General features: G+C 49.3%; 1 protein-coding gene and 1 long non-coding RNA gene across 2 annotated transcripts in view; both read right to left on the bottom strand.

The window, feature by feature from the left end:
* The window catches only part of LOC135019278 (cohesin subunit SA-2-like), a 440449-nt gene that overhangs the window by 144311 nt on the left and 270339 nt on the right, over positions 1 to 25799 (bottom strand). The window lies entirely within an intron of this gene.
* On the bottom strand, positions 24232 to 25096 carry LOC135019294 (uncharacterized). Its single transcript, XR_010216887.1, has 3 exons — positions 24954 to 25096; positions 24665 to 24821; positions 24232 to 24413 (listed from the first exon to the last, which is right to left on the bottom strand). It is a non-coding gene; the product is annotated as an uncharacterized LOC135019294 (long non-coding RNA).

Here is a 25799-nt window from a genome sequence, read left to right as displayed (position 1 = left end):
GCACAGGACGAGCTTGGAGGCACAGGACGAGCTTGGAGGCACAGGATGCTTGGAGGCACAGGACGAGGGAGCTCTGGAATCACAGCTTCCGAAGGAGAAACGAAGATACTCAGGCACCGGATCTCTGCCTGGTATCCGCTTTTAAACTCCCCGCCCCAGCCTGATTGACGGAGCAGGCAGGTGACGTCAGACCTGCTCCGCCTGCTTGCCCTCACTTGCGATGGCGGCGTCCCTGCTTCCGGGAAGCCGCCGGGGAGCAGCGCCGACCCGCCACTGAATCCGGAGACCGCCAGGGGGAACGAGGCGCCGGGCAGACCAGACCACCCGTAGGGACAAGCGCGGCCGCCGCGGCCGCTGCAGGTTTGTAACAGTACCCCCTCCTCCAGGAGTGGCCCCTGGACACTTCCCGGGCTTAGTCGGATGTTTGGAGTGGAAGATCCGAATCAGACGAGGAGCCATTACTTCAGTAGCTCCAATCCAACTTCTTTCCTCAGGACCGTAACCCTTCCAGTCCACCAAGTACTGTAATTTTTTATGAAGATAACGGGAGTCAAGAATAGCTTTGATTTCAAACTCTGCTCCGGCTTCTGCCACTACTGACGTTGACCTAGGGAGTGCTGAGTGGAACCGATTCAGAACGAGGGGACGGAGTAGAGAAACATGAAAGGCGTTAGGTACTCGAAGATGGGCAGGCAAACCCAGTTTACAGACCACAGGATTTAAGACTTTTAGCACAGGGTAGGGCCCGATGAACCTTGGAGCGAATTTCATGGTAGGCACCTTCAGCCGGAGGTTCCGTGTGGACAGCCATACCCTGTCCCCAACTTTATATTGAGGTGCAGCTCGCCGTTTCTTATCTGCGAAGAACTTGTACCGAGCCGAAACCTGCTTAAGATTGGCATGAACCTTCCTCCAAATTTGTCCAAAGTGTCGTAGAGTGGATACTACAGCAGGAACCTCTACTAACGGAAGGCTTGGAAATTCCGGAACACGGGGATGGAACCCGTAATTGACGAAAAATGGTGATTCCCCAGTGGAAGAATGAAACAAATGGTTGTGGGCAAACTCCGCCCAAGGCAGCAACTCCACCCAATTGTCCTGTGAAGGAGAGAGGTACAGACGAAGAAAAGTCTCTAGATCCTGATTGACACGTTCCGTTTGTCCATTTGTTTGGGGATGATAAGCAGACGAAAACTTAAGTTTGATTTGCAGAGTCGAACAAAGGGCTTTCCAAAACCTGGCGGTGAACTGTACTCCTCGGTCAGAAACAATCTCTTGTGGCAACCCATGCAAACGAAAATGTTCTCGGATAAACAGTAGTGCCAGTTTCGGTGCTGTTGGAAGACCAGTCAAGGGCACAAAGTGTGCCATCTTCGAAAAACGGTCAACGATAACCCAAACGGTGTTGAAACCTTTGGAACAGGGCAGGTCAGTGACGAAGTCCATGGAAATGTGAGTCCAGGGTCTCACAGGGATAGGCAGAGGACGAAGTAACCCTGCAGGAGGCAAACGAGGAGATTTGTGTTGTGTACATTGGGGACAGGAATTAACGCAATCTTGTACATCCTTCCTCATGGTGTTCCACCAGTAAGATCTTTGCAGAAACTTGTACATCTTCTGAGCGCCGGGATGACCGGAAAACTTGGAGTTATGGACCCACAGTAGTATCCTTGAGCGGAATCTAGCTGGTACGGACATTCTTCCAGGAGGAGGAGCTGGAGTAGTTAAAGCAACAGAGACAGAAACTGGATTCAGAATTAAACCCCGCTCCGGAGGTTCATCCTCGTCAGAGGAAACTTGTGAACGAGAAAGTGCATCTGCTTTAATATTGAGACTCCCGGCCCGGTACTTGATAATGAACGAGAATCGGGAAAAGAAAAGTGCCCATCTTGCCTGGCGAGGATTCAAGCACTGTGCGGATTTGATGTACAGCAAATTCTTGTGATCTGTGTAGATAGTAAACACGTGTTTAGCCCCTTCCAGAAGATATCTCCATTCTTCCAAGGCAGACTTGATTGCCAAGAGTTCCTGGTCTCCAATAGTGTAGTTCCGTTCGGCCGGAGAGAACTTACGAGAATGGAAGCCACACGGATGTAGTTTCTTATCAGAGGAATACTGGGAGAGAACAGCCCCAACTCCGACTGAAGACGCATCAACTTCTAAGAAGAAGGGTTCATCGAAATCTGGTTGTTTGAGAACTGGAGCCGTCATGAAGGCTAATTTTAAACGAGAAAAAGCTAAAATGGCTTCCGGGGACCACAGACTAGGATTGGAACTCTTCCTCGTCAGGGCAGTAATGGGCGCAACAATGGTGGAGAAACCCTTAATGAATTTCCTGTAGTAGTTCGCAAAGCCCAGGAATCTTTGTATTGCTTTCAGGGAAAGAGGTTGAGTCCAGTCACGAATGGCAGATAACTTTTCCGGATCCATGCGAAGCTCCGTCCCCGAGATGACATAACCGAGGAACGGAATAGATGTTACTTCAAATGTACACTTGGAGAGCTTGGCGTAGAGATGATTCTCTCGTAAACGGTGTAGTACTTCTTTGACTTGTAACCTGTGTTCGACAAGATTCTTGGAAAAAATCAATATGTCGTCCAAATATACCACAACGCTCTGATACAGCATATCACGAAAGATTTCATTGACGAATCCCTGGAAAACCGCGGGAGCATTACTAAGACCAAATGGCATCACCAAGTATTCGTAATGCCCATCTCGGGTATTAAAGGCAGTCTTCCATTCATCCCCCTCTCGGATGCGTATAAGATTATAAGCTCCTCTCAAGTCGAGTTTGGAAAAAATGCGGGCCCCACGAACCCTATCAAATAACTCTGTGATTAGTGGCAAAGGGTACTTATTCTTAATAGTAATGTCATTTAGGCCGCGGTAGTCGATGCATGGTCTCAACCCTCCGTCTTTTTTCTTCACAAAAAAGAAGCCTGCACCAGCAGGGGAGGAAGAGGGGCGAATGAATCCTTTGAGCAGATTGGACTTAATATACTCCGACATGGCTTGGGTCTCAGGAAGAGACAGAGGATATGTGCGACCACGGGGTGGCGTCTTCCCTGGGACAAGGTCAATAGAGCAGTCCCAAGGCCTGTGAGGTGGTAATAGGTCCGCAGCTTGTTCCGAAAACACGTCCTTGTACCCTTGATATGCCTCCGGAATGTGCTCTTCATCCGTCTTGGAAGTGACACGGAGCGGACAGACAGGAGTAAGACAATTAGTGTGACAAAAGGAACTCCAGGACAGAATTTGTGACGACTTCCAGTCGATGTGGGGATTATGACTTTTTAGCCAAGGTATTCCAAGAACCAGATCATGGGACATTTCTGGGATTACCAAGAGTTCCAAATCTTCCTGATGTAGAGCCCCGACCTGCAGCTTAACTGGCCCCGTGCGCCACCTTATAAGACCTTTGGCAATTCTAGTCCCATTGATAGCCGTCAGTGAGATTGGCCGCTCGATAGGCCGTAACTTCAAACCCAAACTTTGGGCACAGATGGAAGAAACGAAGTTCCCCGCAGCTCCGGAGTCCAATAGGGCTTCACAAGACTTGGAGACTGAGTTGGAGACTAGAGTTACTGGAAGCAAACAGTCCGAAGTTGGAGAAGCTTTTGTCGCAACTCCCAGCTTGACTCCTCCGGAACAAGCTAGGACTGCCCGTTTCCCGGACGGACTTTACAAGATTTAAGAAAATGATCTGCGGCTCCACAGTAAAGGCAGAGTTTACCCTCACGACGACGCTGTCGTTCTTCTGGAGACAGTCGGGAGCGGTTAATTTGCATGGGCTCATCTGAGCTAGGTGAGGCCACCGGCCTAGGAGTAGGATTCCGGAGCCTGGGACGATCTGAATGGCTACGTTCTCTTCCACGCTCTTGCATCCGAAGATCCACCTTGACGCACAGAGAAATCAAATCTTCTAATGGATCCGGCAGATCTCTAGTAACCAGCTCATCTTTCAGCCGGTCGGAAAGACCGTTCCAGAAGGCAGCTCTCAGGGCGTCATTATTCCAGCGTAGTTCGGAAGCAATGGTCTGGAAATGAACCACATACTGGCCCACGGAACGGGCGCCTTGCCGAACATGGAGCAAATCGGAAGAAGCCGTGGTCATTCTGCCGGGTTCGTCGAAAATCCTTCGAAAGGACGAGATGAAGTTGGTATAGTTGGAAACCATGGGATCGGACCGTTCCCATAGTGGAGACACCCAATCCAGAGCAGAACCTTCCAATAAAGAAATGATATATGCTACCTTGGACCGGTCTGTAGGAAAGTTGTGTGCAAGTAGCTCGAAATGTACCTCGCATTGGTTCAAGAAACCGCGGCAATTTTTGGGATTCCCATTATAGCGGGACGGAGTAGGCAACTGAAGACGTGGAGTGATACCAGCCGATGGTTGAACATTACTGGCAACGACAACTGGTGCGACCACTGGAGCAGGAGCCGGAATTACTGAGGCCAGAGACGCCTGGATCTGATCCAGACGTCCGGACAACTGCTGGAGGTACTGCATCACCTGGCCTTGCGCCGCCTCCTGACTTTGTACTCGGGAAGCCAGGTTCTGGATGGCACTCGAGTCCGTGTTCCGAATCCCCGAGTCCATTAGGCCTGAGTATACTATCACTGACCTGGTTTGGGAGTGTTGTGGACTCGGGGCTTCTTCCGATGACCGGGAAGAGGAACCGCCACTGGGTCGCAGTAGGGATGGCCGGATGTAGGTCTTCCTCATGCAGGACTACGTCGGCAGGCGGGAGGCACAGAGGAGTTCTTGACGGTCTCCTGTAAGACAAGACTCGTAGAAATACTGAAGGCTGGGGTACTGAGATATTAGAGGTACCGTGATGTCGGAGGCTCCGCGGTATTGGGGTTCTGAGGTGCTGGAAGTACAGGGCGTGCTAGGAGGCCCCTGGAGGTACGGAGATGCTTGGAGGCACGAGGTGCTTGGAGGCACGGAGGTGCTTGGAGGCACGGAGGTGCTTGGAGGCACGGAGGTGCTTGGAGGCACGAGGTGCTTGGAGGCACGGAGGTGCTTGAAGGCACGAGGGTACTTGGAGGCACGGAGGTACTTGGAGGCACGGAGGTGCTTGGAGGCACGAGGTGCTTGGAGGCACGGAGGTGCTTGGAGGCACGGAGGTGCTTGGAGGCACGAGGTGCTTGGAGGCACGGGGTGCTTGGAGGCACGGAGGTGCTTGGAGGCACGGAGGTGCTTGGAGGCACGGAGGTGCTTGGAGGCACGGGATGCTTGGAGGTACAGGATGCTTGGAGGCACAGGACGAGCTTGGAGGCACAGGACGAGCTTGGAGGCACAGGATGCTTGGAGGCACAGGACGAGGGAGCTCTGGAATCACAGCTTCCGAAGGAGAAACGAAGATACTCAGGCACCGGATCTCTGCCTGGTATCCGCTTTTAAACTCCCCGCCCCAGCCTGATTGACGGAGCAGGCAGGTGACGTCAGACCTGCTCCGCCTGCTTGCCCTCACTTGCGATGGCGGCGTCCCTGCTTCCGGGAAGCCGCCGGGGAGCAGCGCCGACCCGCCACTGAATCCGGAGACCGCCAGGGGGAACGAGGCGCCGGGCAGACCAGACCACCCGTAGGGACAAGCGCGGCCGCCGCGGCCGCTGCAGGTTTGTAACAGTATCCCTGTCGAGGGTATCAATATTATCTGACAGGGTATCAGACCACGCTGCAACAGCACTACACATCCATGCTGAAGCAATTGCAGGTCTCAGTATAGTACCTGAGTGTGTATATACAGACTTCAGGATAGCCTCCTGCTTTCTATCAGCAGGCTCCTTCAAGGCGGCCGTATCCTGAGACGGCAGTGCCACCTTTTTTGACAAGCGTGTGAGCGCCTTATCCACCCTAGGAGATATCTCCCAACGTGACCTATCCTCTGGCGGGAAAGGGTACGCCATCAGTAACTTTTTTAGAAATTACCAGTTTCTTATCGGGGGAACCCCACGCTTCTTCACACACTTCATTCAACTCATCTGATGGGGGAAAAAACACTGGCTGCTTTTTCTCCCCAAACATAATACCCTTTTTAGTGGTACCTGGGTTAATGTCAGAAATGTGTAACACATTTTTCATTGCCGTAATCATGCAACGGATGCCCCTTGTGGATTGTGTATATGTCTCATCCTCGTCGACACTGGAGTCAGACTCCGTGTCGACATCTGAGGTAGCGGGCGTTTGTGAGCCCCTGATGGTCTTTGAGACGCCTGGGCAGGCACGGGCTGAGAAGCCGGCTGTCCCACGGCTGTTACGTCATCCAGCCTTTTATGTAAGGAGTTGACACTGTCGGTTAATACCTTCCACATATCCACCCACTCTGGTGTCGGCCCCGCAGGGGGTGACATCACACTTATCGGCACCTGCTCCGCCTCCACATAAGCCTCCTCATCAAACATGTCGACACAGCCGTACCGACACACCGCACACACACAGGGAATGCTCTGACTGAGGACAGGACCCCACAAAGTCCTTTGGGGAGACAGAGAGAGAGTATGCCAGCACACACCACAGCGCTATTTAATCAGGGATTTTCACTAACACAAAGTGATTTTTCCCTATAGCTGCTTTACATATACAGTTTGCGCCTAAATTTAGTGCCCCCCCTCTCTTTGTTACCCTTTGAGCCTAGAAACTGCAGGGGAGAGCCTGGGGAGCTGTCTTCCAGCGGAGCTGTGAAGAGGAAATGGCGCCAGTGTGCTGAGGGAGATAGCCCCGCCCCTTTCTCGGCGGACTTCTCCCGCTCTTATATTTATATTATGGCCGGGGATTTTTGCACATATATAGTTTTTTAGACTATATTATGTGCTATTTGCCAATGTAAGGTACTCTAATTGCAGCCCAGGGCGCCCCCCCCCCCCCCCCCCCCAGCGCCCTGCACCCATCAGTGACCGAAGTATGTGGTGTGCATAGGGAGCAATGGCGCACAGCTGCAGTGCTGTGCGCTACCTTAATGAAGACCGGAGTCTTCAGCCGCCGATTTTCAGGATGTTCTTCTTGCTTCTGGCTCTGCAAGGGGGGGCGGCGGCGCGGCTCCGGGACCAGACGACCGAGGCTGGGCCTGTGTTCGATCCCTCTGGAGCTAATGGTGTCCAGTAGCCTAAGAAGCCCAAGCTAGCTGCAAGCAGGTAGGTTCGCTTCTCTCCCCTTAGTCCCTTGTAGCAGTGAGTCTGTTGCCAGCAGATCTCACTGAAAATAAAAAACCTAACAAATACTTTCTTTACTAGAAGCTCATGAGAGCCCCTAGTGTGCAACCAGCTCGAGCCGGGCACAGATTCTAACTGAGGTCTGGAGGAGGGGCATAGAGGGAGGAGCCAGTGCACACCAGATAGTACCTAATCTTTCTTTTAGAGTGCCCAGTCTCCTGCGGAGCTCGTCTATTCCCCATGGTCCTTACGGAGTACCCAGCATCCACTAGGACGTCAGAGAAAATTATATTTTCAGGTACCCCGGACGTCGACAGACGGAGACGTGGCCAGAGTCGGCGTGTCAACATAGATAAGTATGTATGTGTCGGCATGTATGTAATAAAGTTTTACTTTCAAGGTGTGTGTGTCCTGTTTTTATTTGGGTATTTTTTTTGCAGAAGAACTACAGGTACCAGCGGGCTTGTTTCCCCCCCGCATGCTGGTACTTGTGGTTCTCCAAGTACCAGCTTGCGGGGGAGGCTTGCTGGGACTTGTAGTTCTTCTGCAAAAAACAATATTCTTTCATTTTTACACATGGCTATCAGCCCCCCATCCGCAGCCCTTGGATGGGGGGGACAGCCTCGGGCTTCACCCCCTGGCCCTTGGGTGGCTGGGGGGGGACCCCTTGATTGAAGGGGTCCCCACTCCTCCAGGGTACCCCGGCCAGGGGTGACTAGTTGGATATTTAATGCCACTGCCGCAGGGAGCGGTATAAAAGTGTCCCCCGGCTGTGGCATTATCTGTCCAGCTAGTGGAGCCCGGTGTTGCTACAAAAAATACGGGGGACCCCTACGCTTTTTGTCCCCCGTATTTTTTGCACCAGGACCAGGCGCAGAGCCCGGTGCTGGTTGTTAAAATACGGGGGATCCCCTGTCATTTTCCCCCCCCCCCCCGTATTTTGGCAACCAGGACCGGCTCAAAGAGCCCGAGGCTGGTTATGCTTAGGAGGGGGGACCCCACGCAATTTTTTTCGGGTTTTTTTACCGTTTTTTTTTTTACATTTTTAAAAATCGAATCAAAATCCGTCAATTGGTCCGTTTTTCGACAGCGGGACTGTCGAATCCGTTTTTTATTGAATATGTCGAATTCCGGCACCCGCCGGCCGGAATTCGATGGTCGATTTGTGTCGAATTTAAAAACGGGCGAAAAAGTGCCGCAATTCGCCCGGAATTGCATATACCCCTAAGACTTTTCAAAGGGTGTGAATTGGCTCCGCCCCCTATGCCCCTCCTCCAGACCTCAGTTATGGGAACTGTGCCCAGGGAGACGGACATTTCGAGGAAAGAATTTACTTTAATATTAATGGTGAGATACATACCAGCTCACACCTCAACCATGCCGCGCAACATGGCATTCAACATAACACACGCCAACAGGCATGAACCAATTACAGCAACATGCTGAAACTAATATAACACAACTTGTGTAACTCTAATAACAAAACTGCAGGTAAAGTACGCACTGGGATGGGCGCCCAGCATCCTCTACGGACTAGGAGAAAAGGATTTACCGGTAGGTATCAAAATCCTATTTTCTCATGCATCCTAGAGGATGCTGGGGTCCACTTCATGACCATGGGGTTTATACCAAAGCTCCAGTACGGGCGGGAGAGTGTGGATGACCCTGCAGCACCGATTGACCGAACTTGAGGTCCTCATCGGCCAAGGTGTCAAACTTGAAGAACTTTGCAAATGTGTTTGACCCTGACCAAGTAGCTGCTCAGCAAAGTTGTAATGCCGAGACCCCCCGGGCAGCCGCCCAGGATGAGCCCACCTTCCTAGTAGAATGGGCCTTCACCGACGTAGGCAACGGCAATCCAGCCGTAGAATGAGCATGCTGAATCGTTCCTCTGATCCAGCGCGCAATAGTCTGCTTGGAAGCAGGACACACAATTTTGTTGGGAGCATACAGGACAAACAGAGCCTCTGTTTTCTGTATCCTAGCTGTTCTAGCGACATAAATCTTCAAAGCCCTAACCACATCTAGAGACTGAGTCAGTGAACGTGTCAGTAACCACTGGCACCACAATAGGTTGGTTTATGTGGAAAGTTGAAACCACCTTAGAAAGAAAATGTTGGCGAGTTCTCAACTCTGCCCTATCTTCATGGAAGATCAGGTAAGGGCACTTGTGAGACAAGGCCCCCAACTCAGACACCCGCCTTGCGGATGCCAAAGCCAAAAGCATCACCACTTTCCAAGTGAGAAACTTCAACTCTATCTCTTGTAGAGGTTCAAACCAATATGAGTGAAGAAACTGCAACACCACATTAAGGCCCATGGTGCCACTGGAGGCACAAATGGAGGCTGGATGTGCAGAACCCCTTTCACGAAGGTCTGAACTTCTGGAAGAGAGGCCAATTGTCTTTGGAAAAAAACTGACAAGGCCGAAATCTGGACCTTGATTGACCCCAATCGAAGGCCCGCCTCCACACCAGCCTGTAGAAAATGGAGAAAACGTCCCAACTGAAGCTCTTCCGCAGGAGATTTCTTGGATTCACACCAAGACACATATTTTCTCCAAATACGGTGGTAATGTTTAGCCGTTACTCCTTTCCTGGCCTGAATAAGAGTGGGGATGACTTCCTTGGGAATACCCTTTCGGGCTAGGATCCGGCGCTCAACAGCCATGCCGTCAAACGTAGCCGCGGTAAGTCTTGATACACGCACGGCCCCTGCTGTAGCAGGTCCTCTCGAGGAGGAAGAGGCCGAGGGTCTTCTATGAGCAACTCCTGAAGATCTGGGTACCAAGCCCTCCTTGGCCAGTCTGGGGCAATGAAGATTGCACGAACTCTTGTTCTTCTTATTATCTTGAGAACTTTTGGGATCAGTGGAAGTGGAGGGAAGACATACACCGACTTGAACACCCACTGGGCCACCAGCGCATCCACTGCTATTGCTTGAGGGTCTCTCGACCTGGAACAATATCTCTGAAGCTTCTTGCTGAGGCGAGATGCCATCATGTCTGCTTGAGGAACTCCCCAAAGACTTGTCACCTCTGCGAAGACTTCTTGGTGGAGGCCCCACTCTCCTGGATGGAGATCGTGTCTGCTGAGGAAGTCTGCTTCCCAGTTGTCTACTCCCGGAATGAAAATCGCTGACAGAGCCTTTACATGTCTTTCTGCCCAGAGGAGGATCTTTGTCACCTCTGCCATTGCCGCTCTGCTTTTCGTTCCGCCCTGCCTGTTTATGTACGCGACTGATGTTACATTGTCTGACTGGATCTGCACGGGATGATCTTGCAGAAGATGTACCACTTGTTGAAGGTCGTTGTAAATGGCTCTCAATTCCAGAACGTTTATGTGAAGGCAGGTTTCCTGACTTGACCATTTTCATTGGAAGCTTTCCCCCTGAGTGACAGCTCCCCAGCCTCGGAGACTTGCTTCCGTGATTACCAGGAGCCAGTCCTGAATCCAAAACCTGCGTCCCTCTAGTAGGTGAGAACTGTGTAGCCACCACAGGAGCGAAATCCTGGCTTTTGACGACATGGTTATCTTCCGGTGCATGTGTAGGTGGGAACCCGACCACTTGTCCAACAGATCCCACTGGAATACTCTGGCATGAAACCTGCCAAACTGTATGGCCTCGTAGGCCGCCACCATCTTTCCCAACAATCGAATGCACTGATGGATCGACACACTTGTTGGCTTTAATATCTGTTTCACCATTTTCTGGATTTCCAGAGCCTTTTCCACCAGAAGAAAAACTCTCTGAACCTCTGTGTCCAGAATCATTCCGAGGAAAGACAATCTTGTCATCGGTTCCAACTGTGACTTTGGAAAATTTATGATCCAACCGTGTTGTTGGAGTATAGACAGGGGGAGAGTGTTGTTCTGTAACAACTGCTCCCTGGATCTCGCCTTTATCAGGAGATCGTCCAGATAAGGAATAATACTGACTCCTTTTTGACGAAGGAGGACCATCATCTCCACCATCACCTTGGTGAATACCCTCGGCGCCTTGGAGAGACCGAAAGGCAAGGTCTGGAATTGGTAATGGCAATCCTGAACCGCGAACCTCAGATAAGCCTGGTGGGGCGGATAAATGGGAACATGCAGGTAAGCATCCTTTATGTCTACAGACACCATGTAGTCCCCCTCCTCCAGACTGGAAATCACTGCCCTCAGTGATTCCATTTTGAACTTGAACCATTTCAAGTAGAGATTCAGATTTTTTTAGGTTTAGGATCGGTCTGACCGAGCCGTCCGGCTTCAGAACTACAAAGAGGCTTGAATAAAACCCCTCCCCTTGTTGTGAGAAAGGTACCAGGACTATGACCTGATCCTGACATAATTTTTGAATTTCCGCTGTTACTGCTTCTCTTTCTGGAAGAGAAACTGGCAAGGTCGATTTGAAAAATAGGCATGGGGGAACGTCTTGAAACTCCAGATTGTACCCCTTTACTATTTGTAAAACCCAGGGATCCAGGCCAGATTGAATCCAACCTTGACTGAACAGTTTTAGACGAGCCCCCACCCGAGCGGCCTCCCACAAGGGAGCCCCAGCGTCATGCTGTAGATTTGGCAGAAGTAGGTGTTGACTTCTGCTCCTGGGATCCTGAAGCCGCTGTCGACTTCTTTCCCTTTCCCTTTCCCCTTCCCTTACCTGCAAAGAAGGGGGAACCTTTGGCCTTTTTGTATTTATTGGGCCGAAAGGACTGCATGTGAGAGTGATATGTCTTTTTTGCCGGTGCCGGAGCAGAAGGCAAAAAGGTCTTCTAACACTCACCTGTCTTCTGACTTCTGGCTCTGTGAGGGGGGTGACGGCGTGCTGTGGGAGTGAGCATCTAGACACAGCTAGCGTTCAGTACCCTTCAGGAGCTAATGGTGTCCTGTCAGCCAGAAGCAGAGCCATGAAACTCTTTAGGAAGTTGGTTCCCACTTCTGCCCCCTCAGTCCCACGAAGCAGAGAGACTATTGCCAGCAGTTCTCCCTGAAAATAAAAAACCTAACATAAGTCTTTTCAGAGAAACTCAGTAGAGCTCCCCTGGAGTGCATCCAGTCTGCCTGGGCACATTTCTAAAACTGAGGTCTGGAGGAGGAGCATAGGGGGAGGAGCCAGTTCACACCCTTTGAAAAGTCTTAAAGTGCCCATGGCTCCTGCGGAACCGTCTGTACCCCATGGTCATGAAGTGGACTCCAGCATCCTCTAGGAAGTATGAGAAATGTATCTAATCCATTTTTAAACATATTGACTGAGTCCGCCATTACTACCTTCTCTGGCAGAGAATTCCAAATCCTTACTGCTCTTTCTGTGAAGAACCCCTTCCTTCGTTGGGTATGAAATTTTCTCTCCTCTAACCTCAGGGTGTCCGCGTGTCCTGTGTAGAGATCTCTCAATAAACAAATCGCCTGATAGCTCCATGTATTGTCCCTTTATATATTTGTAAATATTAATAATGTCTCCTCTTAGGGGGTATTGCAGACCTGATCGTAGATGTGCTAAATTTAGTACATCTACAATTAGTTTCTCTGACATGCGAAGGGATGCCCAGCACAGGGCTAGTTGCCCCGCATGTCACACCCTACCCCCCAGCACAGGTACAAAAGCATTGCACGGCGGCGATGCTTTTGTACCTGACAAGTGGCTCCCTGCCAGTGCTGCTCCTGCGTGCTGGCAGGGGGCTAACCGCCGCGTCCCGGGACGCAGCGGCTGTGTGTGATGTCACGCAGCTGTCGCGGCCCGCCCCCACAACAGTCTGGACACACCTCTGTTGTCCGGACCGCGTCTCGCCAACGGCGTTCTAACGCCGCTGGCATGCCCCCTCCCGTCCCGCTACCGCCTCTGCCTATCAATCAGGCAGAGCCGATCACACCAGTGAGATGCTTTCGCATCTCACTAATTGCACATGCGCAGTGCGACCGCCGCATGTGCACACTGTAATTCAGCCAATGCAGCGATGTAGTCTGAATTACCCCCTTAGACACCTCTTCTCAAATGTAAACATATGTAACCTAGTAAGCCATTCCTCATAATGCAGTGCCTCTAACCCCTTTATCAATTTGGTAGCTCGCCTCTGAACCTTTTCAAGCTCTAAGATATCTTTTTTTATAGTGTGGTGCCCAGAGTTGTACACAATTTCCAGGACGTGGCCATACTAATGTTTTATACAATGGTAGGATTACATTCTCATCCCTTGTCTCAATTCCCTGTTTATGCCTGCTAATACCTTATTTGCCTTCGTTGCTGCAGTTTGACATTGGGTACTGTTAAGTTTATTAACAATAAGCACCCCCAAATCTTTTTCTATTACCATTTCCCCGACATTTTCCCCATCTAATTTGTAGGTTGCATGTTGCCCGTCTGCCCGCGGCTCTCCCCCGTCTCCCCTCCCGCATCTCAATTCAACTTTTTTAAAAGTCGAATTGAGATGTCCATTAAATAGCCCAGGTCGGATCCATTCCGACAAACGAATGTCAGAATGGATCCGACTTCAATTGAATATACCCCTAAATGTCCCACAAAGTAAAAAAAAAAAAAAGTTTAAAACAAAACAGCAAAAACTGGGAATTATGTAGAGTCAGAGGCGGACGCAAAGCCGATGTTTGTGCAGTTGGCCAATGTTTTCTCTACCGCACATGCGCCTCAGCCACACTGTGCATATGCTGCAACGGAGGTCATAGTGTAAGTCAGGGTGACAAATGATTGTCAAACCGTGAACGCTTAAGGGAGGTAATGGAGGAGTAGCAAATAAAACACAGACCTGTCGCTATCATTTTTTTTTATTTTTTTTTTGGGGGGGGGGGATGTCGAGCGCTTTAGTTGTGTTGCACATTCTCAGCAACCATAGGGCTGATCAGAGGTCCGATGATGCAACCGATGCTGCATCTTTGTATGCAAGCGGCGGATTTGAGAAGCTGGAGGTGGGCGTCTCTGTACAAATGGCAGCGCCTGTGACATTTGCATATCTTCTCAGATCCGCTGCATATGAAGCAATGACGCGATTAGAATCAGACCATATATATGTGTGTGCGCAGTTATAGTCTTCCTCTCTCTATTTTCCGTGCTCCCTCTCCTATACCTCCTTTAGTCACCTTCAGGGGGGAATTCAATTACTTGCTATAAATTTTACAGCAGGTGAAAAAGGGTGGTAGCCTCGGGCTTTACCACGCATGGATAATCAATTCTAGCTCCTTTTATACCGGAGCCCCTTGTTAACGGCCGCTAACGTAACATCTTAATGGGCGTTAACACACAAATTTCGTTAAAGTTCACAGATACATTGTCAAGGCACCCGTTAACCTCCTAGTTATCTTGGGGATTTTTCACCTCTGTTCAGAAACATACAAAACATTAACAATAAGTGCTGTTAGCGGGAACCTTATTTGATCCTTATTTATTTCTAAGGCTATCCTTATGTCTATCCCATGCATGTTTACATTGCTCTACTGCCTTAGCCTCTACCACCTCTGATGGAAGGCTATTCCACTTGTCCACTACCCTTTCTGTGAAGTCATTTTTTTCAAATTTCCCCTGAACCTATCTCCCTCCCCATGGAAAGAATACTGTATATAAGTACTATTAGGAGTTTTAATTTCCTGTTATTTACCGCTTCTGTTATAATTACCTTTTTGACCTGCTAAATACTGTTTATCTTGTTCGTTTTATTTACCAGTATTTAAATGTATACACTAAGCGCCTTCATTTTTGCACATACTTGTATAAGTGCCCAAGGAGATGGGTGCTCTGGTACTAGGCTGCCTTTGGCAGACAATTTAAAAAAACTTTACATTTTACCGCACGTGTGAGGGTATTTCAATATCTATATTTGTGGCAGCCACTTGGTACAGGTTAATGAGGGGTTACAGCCTGACAGACCTTAGCTGATCATACCAAGGAAGCTTTAGAATATGTCACGGTTCTTCAGGCCGTTTATGGATTCAATTCTATCAGCCTGTAATGACACATCCAGTAACAAGGGTATAATGCACTTGTGGTGTTCACCAGGAACATCTGCAAGGAGGTTTAGACTTGGCTATGACTGGTACATAAGTTAAAGGTCCCAAGTACTGGTGACAAGCATGATAGGTGCTAGTTAGGGAGGCCAATCCCGGGGCATTTTTTCAATCCCGGGATTCGGGATTGAAAAATGCTCAATCCCGGGATTCCCGGGATTGCAGTAGGGATCAGTGTAGGGAGCAGGGAGAGTATATGTGGAGGGCAGCGAGGGGTGGGGGTTGGGTGTAGGGAGCATGTAAGGAGCAGGAAGGGAGGGTGGGTGTAGGAAGCAGCGGCAGAGTGAGTGTAGGGAGCATGTAAGGCGCAGGAAGGGAGGGTGGGTGTAGGGAACAGCGGGACAGTGGGTGTGTAGGGAGCATGTAAGGAGAAGGAAGGGAGGGTGGGTGTAGGGAGCAGGAAGGGGGGGTGGATGTAGTGAGCAGGAAGGGAGAGTGGTTGTAGGGAGCAGCGGGAGGGTGGCTGTGTAGGGAGCAGGAAGGGAAGGTGGGTGTAGCGAGAAAGGAGGATTTCAGGAGCAGAGAGGGAGGGAGGATGTCTGGAGCAGAGAGGGAGTGTGGGTGTAGGTAGCGAATGCGATAACACTTACTAATTAATGGGCCGCGGGCACCAGCCATGGACACACACACACTGACCGCGCTGGCGGCATTTCAAATGTAGCGCTGGCCGCCAGCCAGTCAGAACTGGCAGTCTGGCAGCCAATCAGGAGCCGCGGCTGCTGCAGCTTCCCTGATTGGTTGCCGGTCTGCCAGCTCTGATTGGCTGGCGGCCGGCGCTACATTTGAAATGCCGCCAGCGAGGTCAGTGTGAGTGTAGAACTACCTGTGGCTGCTATATCTATATCGCTGACAGCCGGGCAGCGCTGTGCTGTAGTGCTCAGCGCTGTCTGGCAAAAATGCGCATGCGCATTCTAATCCCGTGAATCCCGGGATTGGAGGCTCCAATCCCGGGATTCAAATCCCGGCATTTTTGGGCGCAAATCCCGGGATCCCGCCGATCCCGATCCCGGGATTGGCCTCCCTAGTGATAGTAGTTTATATGAAAAGCAATAAACAAGTGGTGGTCTAGTACAGAGGAGTTTCATGGATATGCCACAGGGGTTATACAGAGGAGAGTCAGGAGTAAACCAGAGTTTAGACACACAGAGAGAGATAGGAATAAGCCATATGAATAATAGAGATGGGAATAAGCCAATGCTGAGAACAGTCGTGGACAAAACCTTGGTGAAAACACTGGGATGTCACAGATATGTCACAGGGATATAACATAGAGGAGTCTTATTCAAGTCAGGTCATACACAGCAGCAAACACTATGGGGTATATGCAATTCTGGCCGAATTGCGTCTTTTTTTCGTCCGTTTTAGGATTCGACTGTACTCGACAGCCGAAACCCTCCACCCGGGACCATGAATTCGACATATTCAATACAAAACGCATTCGACACTCCCCTTGTCGAATAACGGATCAATCGTCGAGTAGGGGGCATCCTGGATTCGACTTCCCGCCGTTTTCAGCCCTTTATATGGGCTTGTTTGCTGCGTGCTCAGCAGCCATTTGGTGAACCTGCAGAGGATTATATGCAATTGCGGTCGAATTCCCGAAAATGTCGAAAAACGGGACATTTTCGCCAAAAAAAAAAAAAAAAAATCGACAATGCAATTCAGTACTTTCCGTCAAAAAAAAAAAGGACTTTCCAAATTCGACTTTTTGAAATTCGACATTTGTCAAATTCGACATTTCTGCAATGGTACAAATGCGGCAATTCGCCAAAAGTATATTCAATTGAAGTTTGGAAATTCGACAACAGTGCTTTTACACAGTAAATTCGTCATTTTCAATCCGCCACACTTTGCTGGCGGAATCTAATAAAAAAATTTAAAAACATGGTTTTTCTTGGTGTTTTTTTTATTGGTAATAGCATATCTATTTATATTAGAAGTGATTAGGTACTTGGTTTGTCTATTTTGGAGGCACAAGTATTATTTATATATTTTTAAAAATATATATTTTTTTATTTTTATTTTTTTAAATGGAATGGTAAAAATCAGAAATAAAATTGCGTGGGGTCCCCCCTCCAAAGCATAACCAGCCTCGGGCTCTTCGAGCCGGTCCTAGTTCTAAAAATCCGGGGGGGAAAATGACAGGGGATCCCCCGTATTTTTAAAACTAGCACCGGGCTCTGCGCCTGGTGCTGGTGCAAAAAATACGGGGGACAAAAGGAGTAGGGGTCCCCCGTATTTTTTACACCAGCATCGGGCTCCACTAGCTGGACAGATAATGCCACAGCCGGGGGTCACTTTTATACAGCGCCCTGCGGCCGTGGCATTAAATATCCAACTAGTCACCCCTGGCCGGGGTACCCTGGGGGAGTGGGGACCCCTTCAATCAAGGGGTCCCCCCCCCAGCCACCCAAGGGCCAGGGGTGAAGCCCGAGGCTGTCCCCCCCATCCAAGGGCTGCTGATGGGGGGCTGATAGCCTTGAGAAAATTGAAAGAATATTGTTTTTTTCCAGTAGTACTACAAGTCCCAGCAAGCCTCCCCCGCAAGCTGGTACTTGGAGAACCACAAGTACCAGCATGCAGGAGAAAAACGGGCCCGCTGGTACCTGTAGTTCTACTGGAAAAAAATACCCAAATAAAAACAGGACACGCACACCTTGAAAGTACAACTTTATTTCACACGTCGACACACACACATACTTACCTATTGTTGACACGACGTTCGGTCCACTTGTCCAAGTAGAATCCACCTGTACCTGTGAATAAAATTATACTCACCTCAATCCAGTGTCCGGATCTTTTAAAATAATCCTCGTACTTGGCAAAAAAAAAAACGAACACCCGGACCAAACGGACTGAAAGGGGTCCCATATTTACACATGGGACCCCTTTCCCCGAATGCAGAGACACCCCCGTGACTGCTGTCACAGAAAGGTCCCTTCAGCCAATCAGCGAGCGCAACGTCCTGGCACTCTGCTGATTGGCTATGCGCGTCTGAGCTGTCAGACAGCGCATCGCAAAGCCTCTCCATTATATTCAATGGTGGGAACTTTGCGGTCAGCCGTGAGGTCACCCGCGGTCAGCGGCTGACCGCGGGTAACCCCACCGCTGACCGCAAAGTTCCCACCATTGAAACTAATGGAGGGAGCTGTGCGATGCGCTGTCTGCCAGCAGACGCGCATCCAGCCAATCAGGAGAGTGCCACGAAGTATCGCTTCCTGATTGGCTTAAGAGACCTTTCTGTGACAGCAGTCACGGGGGGGGTCTCTGCATTCGGGGAAACATGGGACCCCTTTCAGTCCGTTTGGTCCGGGTGTTCGTTTTTTTTTTTTTGCCAAGTACGAGGATTATTTTAAAAGATCCGGACACTGGATTGAGGTGAGTATAATTTTATTCACAGGTACACGTGGATTCTACTTGGACAAGTGGACCGAACGTCGTGTCAACATAGGTAAGTATGTGTGTGTGTCGACACGTGTGAAATAAAGTTGTACTTTCAAGGTGTGCGTGTCCTGTTTTTATTTGGGTATTTTTTTTTCAGCAGAACTACAGGTACCAGCGTGCCCGTTTTTCTCCTGCATGCTGGTACTTGTGGTTCTCCAAGTACCAGCTTGCGGGGGAGGCTTGCTGGGACTTGTAGTACTACTGGAAAAAACAATATTCTTTCAATTTTCTCAAGGCTATCAGCCCCCATCCGCAGCCCTTGGATGGGGGGGGACAGCCTTGGGCTTCACCCCTGGCCCTTGGGTGGCTGGGGGGGGGGACCCCTTGATTGAAGGGGTCCCCACTCCCCCAGGGTACCCCGGCCAGGGATGACTAGTTGGATATTTAATGCCACGGCCGCAGGGCTCTGTATAAAAGTGACCCCCGGCTGTGGCATTATCTGTCCAGCTAGTGGAGCCCGATGCTGGTGTAAAAAATACAGGGGACCCCTACTCTTTTTGTCCCCCGTATTTTTTGCACCAGGTGCAGAGCCCGGTGCTGGTTTTAAAAATACGGGGGATCCCCTGTCATTTCCCCCCCCGGATTTTTAGAACCAGGACCGGCTCGAAGAGCCCGAGGCTGGTTATGCTTTGGAGGGGGGACCCCACGCAATTTTTTTTCGGGTTTTTTCCCGTTTTTTTAAAATCGGATCAAAATCCGTCAAATCGGCCGTTTTTCGACAGCGGGACTGTCGAATCCGTTTTTTATTGAATATGTTGAATTCCGGCACCCACTTGCCGGAATTCGACGGTCGAGTTGTGTCGAATTAAAAACGGGCGAAAAATTGCCGCGATTGGCCGGTAATTGCATATACCCCACAGTGAGGTGGAGGTGCTGCAGAGCTAGTAAATTGGTATTGTTTGCTGTGGTATTGTTTGGACACCCAGCAGGCTTTAATCCAGGACGGACAGGAGACCTGTTACCCCGGAGGAGAGTCGTTTTTGGAGCGATTTCTACATTTATAGGTAAGTACCACATGTGGTCTGGCGTTGCATGTATGTGTTTGTGTAGTGGGGGGGGTGCCATGAGGTGTACATGTGGCGTTGCTTTGGGGTGTTTGGGGTATTATATGTGTGCAGGTATGTGTATCTCCTGCTTGTATTGCTCCATGTTTTGTTTTTTTCAGTTTTGTGTTTGGGGGTAGTTTTTCACGTTTTTTTTTTCATAAAATGTTTTTTGGGTCACGCTTTTGCATTGGTGTACCTCCAGCATGTGCAGGGATGATTTTTGTCATGTTTGGGGTGATTTTAGACCGTGTCGGTATCCACCATGTGGTCGACAGGTGATGTCGTTTGTTTCCAAAACATGTTTTTTGGATCCTATTTTAGCACTGGTGCATCCCTGAACATGCTGGAGGTACTTTTTGGCTTGTTTGGGGTGATTTTCATCGTGTTTGTATCAGCCATGTGGTCGACATGTGATGTCGTTTGTTTCCAAAACATGTTTTTTTGCTCCTATTTTAGCACTGGTGTACCTCCAGCATGTGCAGTAATGATTTTTGGCTTGTTTTGGGGTGATTTTAGACCGTGTCGGTATCTGCCATGTGGCAGACATGTGTCGTTGTTTGTTCCCAAAACATGTTTTTTTGCTCCTATTTCAGCACTGGTGCATCCCTGCACATGCTGGAGGTAATTTTGGCCTTGTTTGGGCTGACTTTGATTGTGTCGGTATCTGCCATGTGGCCGACATGTGGTGTAGATTGTTTCCAAAACATGTTTTTTTGCTCCTACTTCAGCACTGGTTGACCTCCAGCATGTGCAGGGATGCTTTTTGGCTTGTTTTGGGGTGATTTTATAGTGTGTCGGTTTCTGCCATGTGGCCGACATGTGTCGTTGTTTGTTTCCAAAACATGTTTTTTTGGTCCTATTTTAGCACTGGTGCATCCCTGCACATGCTGGAGGTAATTTTGGTCTTGTTTGGGCTGACTTTGACTGTGTCGGTATCTGCCATGTGGCCGACGTGCTATAGTTTGTTTCCAAAACATGTTTTTTTTGCTCCTTTTTTTTTAGCACTGGTTGACCTCCAGCATATGCAGGGATGCTTGTACGGGGGTTTTGGCTTGTTTGGCTGAGGTTTTTTTCAATTTTTCATTTTTTTTTGGTTGTGTTTGGTCCTGCTTGAGCACTGGGGTCCCAGCAGCATGACGTGTGGTTGCATGTAATTATGTAATGTGTGTGAAATTTGTAAAAATATATATATTTTTTCTTTTTACAACAGAGATGTCCAGGGACAAGCGGCCCCGATCCCTCCCTTCCCCCCACCCCTCAGAAGAACTTTCCCTGCACAGCAATGAGGAGTGGGAGCCGACCCAGGAGGAGGATACGACCGACCAGGCATGCAGTGACCAGCCGCGGTCGTCAAGGGACCAAAGACAGAAGCAAAAGAAAAGGCCTGCACAGGTAAATACTGACAACACCTGCAGACACAATAGCATCCAACTTGACACACCCTAGTTTGCGCACTGCCATGCACACCTACAGGTATCTTTGCGCACTGCCAGGGATACTGACACACTCACAGGTACATACCGATCTTATTAAATGCATGGTTTTTTTTATCCCTAAAGGCAAGAAGCCAGCCAGAGGATCAGTCGCAGGAGGAAGCCTCTGGTAAAGACGCAGGACCGAAGAAGCCGCGTGGACCCAGATACACTGAGGCGGAAAACTGTGCCCTAGTGGATGGCGTCGACAGGTCCTGACGTTCTGTATGGACCAAGGGCACAGACCTAAGCAGCTAAGACCAAGCGAAACATCTGGGATGCCATCGCGAGACAAGTCACTGCAGTATCTGGAAACCGCCGGAGCACCAGAAACTGCATGAAGCGGTACAGTGATGGCCGCAGACAGACCAAAAAGAAGATGGGGATTCAGCGCCGACATGAGACAGCTACGGTAGGTGGTCCGGCTCTCAATCTGAAGTGGCTACCCTGGGAGAACGTTATTAAAAGGCGCATGAACCCTGTCATGGTCCAAGTAGTTCGCGGAGGTGTGGACTCTAGCTGTCCTGCTGGCTTTCCCGAGGAGGAAGAACCGCCCAGAAGACGGAAGACGGCGGGAGACAAGCAGTCCAAAAGGAGGCCTGATGGTAAGAATACATTCAGATGAGCTGCACTAATCTTTTTTTTTTATTTGCTAATGTGTTTGTTCTTTTTCCCCAGACACGCCTGCCCAGAGGACATCACCTGCGCGCAGGACATCGCCAGCGCGCGGACCATCACCTGCGCAGCAGGCATCGGCAGCAGCACGCGGACCATCACCTGCGCAGCAAGCATCAGCAGCGCGCAGATCATCACCTGCGCGCCACACATCTTAAGCGCGCAGAAAGTCACCTGCGCGCCAGACATCGTCAGCGCGCAAACCATCACCTGCGCGCCAGACATCAGCGCGCAGAACGTCACCTGCGCGCCAGACACCGTCGGCGACCACACCACCAGCTGGGCGCCAAACTACATCTCCTGCGCGCAGGCCATCACCAGCTCGTCATCTCTCCAGGAGCTCTGGGACTGTGACCGAAGAGCCTCAACAAGACACTACCCTTGTGGACCCATCACTCGAACTGTTTGAGTCTACAGGGTTAACGGACGAGACTTTTCTTAGGTTTGAAGACAGCCGTGCAGATGTATCCACCCATACCCTTGAAAAGTCTCCAGAATTGAGGACAAGTGAAGCTCCTGGAGCAGCGGCACCACCGGATGGAGAAGGTTTTTATTTATTTATTTTGGGGGGTCGCCATTTTTGTATAGTTTATTAACTTTATTTTTTTTTCTTTTGCAAACAGAGGTGCCACGGACCAGCAGCGGACTTGCGTCGGGGACTGGTCCCTTCTTCAGGCCAGATCTCCTACAGGATTCGTCGGACGACGAGGTGGAAGTGCAGCAGTCCGCTGTTTCTATATCCCTGTGTGAGTATTTACCAAATTGTGAACCTTCAAACAAATGTATGAATGTGTATACTAATTTCTAATTTTCTTTTCAGCTTCACAAATGCAATTGGTGGCAGACGTCCAGCAAGGGCAGGATCCCTCAAATGTTCAGAGGGGACACACCCTGGCAGCAGAGATGAATGTCAGCCAGGATAGTTTTCGGGTTGTCGTTGGAACCAGACTGGACGCCATTGAGAAGACTATGGATAAGATGGCAAACGGTTTGGTTGACATGCAAAAGGCTCTTGCCGACAGCACGGCAGAAACGCAAAAGACCAGACGAGAAGATCACAGGGAGACTATGGACATCCTTCACGTTGTGGCCACATCCATCAACCGGCTGGTGGATAACACATCATGCCTGGTACACAGCGTTGACAACATGTCGGAGAGCCATCGACATTCCGCATCCAGCCAACAGATCATCGCAACAACGCTACAGATTATCTATGATAAGCTCCCAGAGCCAGCTCAACAACACGCTGGTGAATCACCACATCCGCCACCACAAGCCACACTGACGCCTCCTGCCCTTGCTCCACCACGATCCTGGTATGGACGGTCACAGCTGTACCAAGGATATACAGGGATGTACCACCCCTACCAGATGCCTCCACCACCGGCCGCCACGTCTACACCAGCACGGCCACCGAGGCCAATTCAACACACCCCACAGCCGCCCAGGGCATCGGCGCCACATCAAGAGGAAGAAGAGGATCCGGATGGCCAACAACCACCATAAGGCCGGTTTTATTATTTACTCATGTTTTTCATGTTTCCCTTTCTCCCCCTCCCATTAGTTTGTTTTTTTGTTTTTTTTCTTAATATTGTGTTATGTGTGTTGGGCTCCCCCACCCCCGACCGGATACTACCAAGGAGCTTTATGTCTAGGCATACATGCGCGGGCATGTATGCGGGCGCGTGTGGTAACTGATGAAAGCTCCTTGTGGTTACATGTATGATGGGCCAAAGAGCTATTCTGATACCACTTTTTTTTTTTTTTTTTTTAAACTCCTTTTTGTATTGGTGTAAAATAGGCTTACACTGTTGTGTGAATTTACTATTCACTAGTGTTTATTTTTGGCTTCTTCCTAGGATTTGGTGGAAAATTGAAGTGGACGGCGTAGTTCGTGTTGTGCGTACCAAGGTGAGTAAAGCCATGTTTCAATGTATATATTCAAGAAACTTTGGACCGCCTGCACTTGGGGAACAACACAGTCCAGCAATGGGTCATGCTGGGCTGTGTGGTTCCCCAAGTGCAGGCGTGTCAAAGTGCTGACCACTGACACCACTCTGCCACTTTGGACCGCCTGCACTTGGGGAACAACACAGTCCAGCAATGGGTCATGCTGGGCTGTGTGGTTCCCCAAGTGCAGGCGTGTCAAAGTGCTGACCACTGACACCACTCTGCCACTTTGGACCGCCTGCACTTGGGGAATAACACAGCCCAGCAATGGGTCGTGCTGGGCTGTGTGGTTCCACAAATGTTCTTGGGAAAGAAATGAACATGACATCAATAGTGTCTTTACTTAATATGGATTTTTTTTATTTTTTTTATTTCACAGATCTCTACACAAGAAAAGAATGTAAAGAAGAACACACACTACTTTTTTTGCTTTTATTACATTTTATTTTTTTAATAAAAAAATAATAATTTTAATTCTTCAATAAATCTTTAAAATGAGAAGTTTTGTGTGGTTTTTCTTTAAATTATTAGTTAATAAAATGTAAAATAGGGCATTTCAGAGATGCAGTGGTATTGTGGTAGGTTGCCCATGGTACAGCAGGGGAACTGTCTTGTCCCTTGACATCCACGCTGGTTCCTGAACCTTGGGAAGGATACTCCGCAAGTCCTGTGGAAGAGAATAGTATGGTGTCATCCAAAGACAAGGTACAAGCAACACTTAACACAAGCAGGTTACATTGGCCTTTGTCCCACATGCAACCCTCCGGCACTTGAGAAACTAAACATCCAAGCATGCCCTGACACAGCGTAAGCATTGCTGTGTCAGAGCATGATTGGATATGCAGTTTTGCAAATGCCAGAGGGCCACATGCCTGGGTTACTTTTAGACAAGAGGGAGTTTTGGGCAATACATCTCACCTGAGAAGGCTGGGGCGGGGGGGATGGGGGGGTGTCTGCAACATGGCGGTGCTTCAGGTCCACATCCCAAGTAGGTCACCCATGGTACAGCAGGGGAACTGTCCGGTCCCTTCATCCACGCTGGTTCCTGCAAATCGGGAAGGATACTCCACAAGACCTGCGGAAGAGAATAAGGAGGTAATTTGAGAGTGTTTCCTCCACCCTGGGAAAGAACAAAAGGTCCCAGCAACACTGCGCATATACACAATGGTTACTCAGACAAGATGGAGTTTTGGCCAATACATCTCACCTGAAAGAGTGACTAACATGGCGGTGGTTCAGGTCCACATCACAAGTAGGACATCCATGGTGGAGTGGGGTAAACTGGTCCAATGCTTGAGTGGTTTTGCAGAAGTGTATCCTGAGTAAAACTGTTGAAGCATGGGTACATTCCCCTCAGCAGAGTAAAGAAAAAAATATTATTTTTAAAAATCTATTAAAAAATACTTGTGAGTCAAAAATAGACAATCCAAGTACATAATCCCTTCTAACAAAAATAGATATGCTATTAGCAATAAAAAAAAACACAAAAAAAACATGTTTTTAAAAAATTTTATTAGATCCCGCCAGCAAAGTGAGGCGGAATGAAACTGACGAAATTACTGTCGAAAAGCACTGTTGTCGAATCGACAATCTTCAATTGAATATACTTTTGTCGAAAAGCCGCATTTTGACCATTGCAGGCATGTCGAATTTTGAAAATGTCGATTTACAAAAAGTCGAATCTGAAACGGCAGGTATTTTGACGAAAAGTACTGTATTGCATTGTCGAATCCAATTCGACATGTTTTTTTTGTCGAAAATGCCCCGTTTTTCGACTTTCGCGGCAATTCGACCGCAATTTGCGTATACCCCTATATATCTGAGAATGCTGGTGCTAGGTAGGGAGTCTAATACTCTGGTGACAATCTGCATCCCTAGTGGAACCTATACAGAGAAGTCCAATTCAAGCAGCATGTAAACCAGTTGACAGCGGTCACATGACAACAGGAATAAAGCCTATAGCAAGTGGGATGTGCTGGACAGCATGTAGAATGCTGAACACATGGAAAGAGCTGCTTTGGTCTGACCTAGCAGGCACCAGGATCAGACCATA

The sequence above is a fragment of the Pseudophryne corroboree genome, chromosome 2 (genome assembly GCF_028390025.1).
Source record: "Pseudophryne corroboree isolate aPseCor3 chromosome 2, aPseCor3.hap2, whole genome shotgun sequence".
NCBI lineage: Eukaryota > Metazoa > Chordata > Amphibia > Anura > Myobatrachidae > Pseudophryne > Pseudophryne corroboree.
This window is presented reverse-complemented; position numbering and strand designations above follow the sequence as displayed.